The sequence below is a fragment of the Schistocerca gregaria genome, unplaced genomic scaffold (assembly GCF_023897955.1).
Source record: "Schistocerca gregaria isolate iqSchGreg1 unplaced genomic scaffold, iqSchGreg1.2 ptg000458l, whole genome shotgun sequence".
NCBI classification, from domain to species: Eukaryota; Metazoa; Arthropoda; class Insecta; order Orthoptera; family Acrididae; genus Schistocerca; species Schistocerca gregaria.
Genome location: NW_026061876.1, coordinates 32,501 through 37,500, shown reverse-complemented (window position 1 = coordinate 37,500; position 5,000 = coordinate 32,501). Strand labels below are relative to the sequence as shown.

Genomic DNA, 5,000 nt, shown 5'->3' with positions numbered 1-5,000 from the left:
GTCTCGTTCGTTATCGGAATTAACCAGACAAATCGCTCCACCAACTAAGAACGGCCATGCACCACCACCCACCGAATCAAGAAAGAGCTATCAATCTGTCAATCCTTCCGGTGTCCGGGCCTGGTGAGGTTTCCCGTGTTGAGTCAAATTAAGCCGCAGGCTCCACTCCTGGTGGTGCCCTTCCGTCAATTCCTTTAAGTTTCAGCTTTGCAACCATACTTCCCCCGGAACCCAAAAGCTTTGGTTTCCCGGAGGCTGCCCGCCGAGTCATCGGAGGAACTGCGGCGGATCGCTGGCTGGCATCGTTTATGGTTAGAACTAGGGCGGTATCTGATCGCCTTCGAACCTCTAACTTTCGTTCTTGATTAATGAAAACATACTTGGCAAATGCTTTCGCTTCTGTTCGTCTTGCGACGATCCAAGAATTTCACCTCTAACGTCGCAATACGAATGCCCCCGCCTGTCCCTATTAATCATTACCTCGGGTTACGAAAACCAACAAAATAGAACCGAGGTCCTATTCCATTATTCCATGCACACAGTATTCAGGCGGGCTTGCCTGCTTTAAGCACTCTAATTTGTTCAAAGTAAACGTGCCGGCCCACCGAGACACTCAACTAAGAGCACCCTGGTAGGATTTCAACGGGGTCCGCCTCGGGACGCGCAAGCACGCCTTCGGCTCGCCCCACCGGCAGGACGTCCCACGATACATGCCAGTTAAACACCGACGGGCGGTGAACCAACAGCGTGGGACACAAATCCAACTACGAGCTTTTTAACCGCAACAACTTTAATATACGCTATTGGAGCTGGAATTACCGCGGCTGCTGGCACCAGACTTGCCCTCCAATAGATACTCGTTAAAGGATTTAAAGTGTACTCATTCCGATTACGGGGCCTCGGATGAGTCCCGTATCGTTATTTTTCGTCACTACCTCCCCGTGCCGGGAGTGGGTAATTTGCGCGCCTGCTGCCTTCCTTGGATGTGGTAGCCGTTTCTCAGGCTCCCTCTCCGGAATCGAACCCTGATTCCCCGTTACCCGTTACAACCATGGTAGGCGCAGAACCTACCATCGACAGTTGATAAGGCAGACATTTGAAAGATGCGTCGCCGGTACGAGGACCGTGCGATCAGCCCAAAGTTATTCAGAGTCACCAAGGCAAACGGACCAGACGAGCCAATCCGATTGGTTTTGATCTAATAAAAGCGTCCCTTCCATCTCTGGTCGGGACTCTGTTTGCATGTATTAGCTCTAGAATTACCACAGTTATCCAAGTAACGTGGGTACGATCTAAGGAACCATAACTGATTTAATGAGCCATTCGCGGTTTCACCTTAATGCGGCTTGTACTGAGACATGCATGGCTTAATCTTTGAGACAAGCATATGACTACTGGCAGGATCAACCAGGGAGCTGCGTCAACGAGAGCTGAGCAGCCGGCCGCCCGGGAGTGTGTCCCGAGGGCCCGCGCGAACACGCAAGCGTCCGCTCAATTATTCTGCAAACAGGAGGAGGCTGAGCTCCCCTGCACGATACACCTCGAAACCCTCTCAGGTCCCGGCGGCGCGCAGCGCCGTCCTAAGTACTTGGTCGGGTTCGAGAGAGGCGCAATCGCCCGGAGATAGGCGAGTAGACGCTTTCAGTGCGAACACCCGTGCTCCCAACTGAGCTTGCCGCTGCCGACAGAGGCCCGGGAGCGTGCTGTCGTGGCATTGCCGGCGGGAAACAACACGCGCCACCTACGGTGACCGGCAGCTCCAACGCCAGCGCCACAGAAGGGCAAAGCCCCACTTGGGTGCAGAAGCGAACTCTCCCAGCACAGCGCACGCGCCAACACGTCCGCAGAGCTGCGATACAAACCACCTGCGAGAACCGCTGGGGGCGACCGAGCAGCAGACGGCGTCGCGACGCCGAGTGCCGGGCGGCGGCGCATCCTCAACGCACACAGTCCGCAATCGGACCAGCACACTGCAGATGTCCACCGCGCTTCGCACCGGGCTCGACAGAACCCACTTTGGCCGCCTGGCGCCGCGCGCAGGGTGCGCCGGCGCATAGCTGGGACGCCAGCCGGGCCCGTCGGCCGGCGCTCCTGCCACTGGGCGCCCCCCACCAGCCGGCTGTAGTGCGTGCGCTCACGCAGCGCGCGGCCAGCACGCCGGGCGGCCCCCCCTCACCGGCCGGGGACTGTCCCGCCAAGCCACAGCCTCGTATCGCTTCATACCCACATGGCCAACTCAGGTTCGGGGGCATGGCGGGTACCGCCGAAACAACCGGTTCACAGATGTACCGATCGTCGCTATCACCGATGCACCTGCAGCGCGAACAACCGCTCAACAACTGATTTCCAGTTCATTTGCGGATCTTTGGCAGCAAACGTATACGTCAATCTACATTTGCGAAATCTACGATTCTGGCATGCCTGCATGTTATGTGTCACGACACGCTACATCAGCCCACATACACACTGCGGCATGTACACGAGAGAACACGTGGAAGATGGTCCGCGCACGTGTGCAATGTCCCTTGCGCGGTCGACTGTCAACCGGCCTCTGTAGCATGTCGCAGATGTGGAACGCGGTCCACCGTGCTATCATGTTGTGTGGGGCAATACGATTAAATAGGAAAACCCTCGTCGCTACATCAACAGACGGCTCACGCTGATTCCCGGCAGAGGGAGGAGGGGGGGGGGGGGGCCAACATGCAATACTTTCGTCCGTACCTACTTACCACATGTCTGTACGGCGTACAACAGTGCAATCTCGCTGTAATGGGGAGACGAGACAAGTAGCATCGTGCACAACATATGGCCCTTATGATTCGCCATTGTAGGGCGCAGCCGGTGTACGGTCAAGCATGTGCCACATTATGTCACTCAGTACGTAACGACGGATGATCAGTGTGGGTTACGCGTACATCAGCGGACAGTCCACACAGGCCGTACCACAACGTACACTGACTGCATCGACAACCGAATGCAACTGAACAGCTGCAAGGCTCATTTCACAAACAAACGCCTGACCGACCAGCTTGGAAGGGCAGGAGGGGAGGGCGATATTCGTTCTGTAGCGGTACACCCTTCCAGTGGTTAGCGGGACTGTGTAGAAAGTACGCAACACTCGAAAGACCTTTATGTGAGGGTACGCACCATGGCATCAAGAAATACACATGACACCAGAGGATCCAAGCAGTGAACTATGTTCAGAGGGTTGCTGTTAGGCAAAGCTACATTCCTGTGACGTTACATGTGACAGTTAAGGTGCAGTGTAAGTTAGGTTAAGGTGCAGTGTAAGTTAGGTTAAGGTGCAGTGTAAGTTAGGTTAAGGTGCAGTGTAAGTTAGGTTAAGGTGCAGTGTAAGTTAGGTTAAGGTGCAGTGTAAGTTAGGTTAAGGTGCAGTGTAAGTTAGGTTAAGGTGCAGTGTAAGTTAGGTTAAGGTGCAGTGTAAGTTAGGTTAAGGTGCAGTGTAAGTTAGGTTAAGGTGCAGTGTAAGTTAGGTTAAGGTGCAGTGTAACTTAGGTTAAGGTGCAGTGTAACTTAGGTTAAGGTGCAGTGTAACTTAGGTTAAGGTGCAGTGTAACTTAGGTTAAGGTGCAGTGTAACTTAGGTTAAGGTGCAGTGTAACTTAGGTTAAGGTGCAGTGTAACTTAGGTTAAGGTGCAGTGTAACTTAGGTTAAGGTGCAGTGTAACTTAGGTTAAGGTGCAGTGTAACTTAGGTTAAGGTGCAGTGTAACTTAGGTTAAGGTGCAGTGTAACTTAGGTTAAGGTGCAGTGTAACTTAGGTTAAGGTGCAGTGTAAGTTAGGTTAAGGTGCAGTGTAACTTAGGTTAAGGTGCAGTGTAAGTTAGGTTAAGGTGCAGTGTAAGTTAGGTTAAGGTGCAGCGTAACTTAGGTTAAGGTGCAGCGTAACTTAGGTTAAGGTGCAGCGTAACTTAGGTTAAGGTGCAGCGTAACTTAGGTTAAGGTGCAGCGTAACTTAGGTTAAGGTGCAGCGTAACTTAGGTTAAGGTGCAGCGTAACTTAGGTTAAGGTGCAGCGTAACTTAGGTTAAGGTGCAGCGTAACTTAGGTTAAGGTGCAGCGTGGGTTAGGTTAGGGGCCAACGTGGGTTAGGTTAGGGGCCAACGTGGGTTAGGTTAGGGGCCAACGTGGGTTAGGTTAGGGGCCAACGTGGGTTAGGTTAGGGGCCAACGTGGGTTAGGTTAGGGGCCAACGTGGGTTAGGTTAGGGGCCAACGTGGGTTAGGTTAGGGGCCAACGTGGGTTAGGTTAGGGGCCAACGTGGGTTAGGTTAGGGGCCAACGTGGGTTAGGTTAGGGGCCAACGTGGGTTAGGTTAGGGGCCAACGTGGGTTAGGTTAGGGGCCAACGTGGGTTAGGTTAGGGGCCAACGTGGGTTAGGTTAGGGGCCAACGTGGGTTAGGTTAGGGGCCAACGTGGGTTAGGTTAAGGGCCAACGTGGGTTAGGTTAAGGGCCAACGTGGGTTAGGTTAAGGGCCAACGTGGGTTAGGTTAAGGGCCAACGTGGGTTAGGTTAAGGGCCAACGTGGGTTAGGTTAAGGGCCAACGTGGGTTAGGTTAAGGGCCAACGTGGGTTAGGTTAAGGGCCAACGTGGGTTAGGTTAAGGGCCAACGTGGGTTAGGTTAAGGGCCAACGTGGGTTAGGTTAAGGGCCAACGTGGGTTAGGTTAAGGGCCAACGTGGGTTAGGTTGCCAGAGATGTGTCAAATCAGGATGTACGTTTGGCTGGTGTCAGGTGGTGGGTTGGTTCGATGCCTTTATAAGGGGTGTGGCCAAAGGGTATTTTATTACTTGTACCTTTTGTGTTGTGGCGTGGCGTTGCGTCCTGTGTTGATACTGGGTGGACCACTGTGGGTGTTGCTGGCTGATTTGAGCTGCGTTGTTTGCGGGTGATGTGAGACATTCTGTCTTATTAGTGGACGTGACGTTCCTCTTGTCGTTGTTTGGATAGTGTCCTGTGGCAGCGAGGATAAAATGGATGTTG

At 53.4% G+C, this 5,000-nt stretch overlaps 1 non-coding gene across 1 annotated transcript in view; it reads right to left on the bottom strand.

Moving 5' to 3' along the window:
- LOC126312919 (small subunit ribosomal RNA) overlaps positions 1 to 1,414 on the bottom strand; it is a 1,893-nt gene extending 479 nt beyond the window's left edge. Inside the window, exon 1 of the ribosomal RNA XR_007554829.1 lies at positions 1 to 1,414. This exon is cut by the window's left edge and continues 479 nt beyond it. This is a non-coding gene — a ribosomal RNA (small subunit ribosomal RNA).
- Positions 1,415 to 5,000: the final 3,586 nt, after the last annotated feature.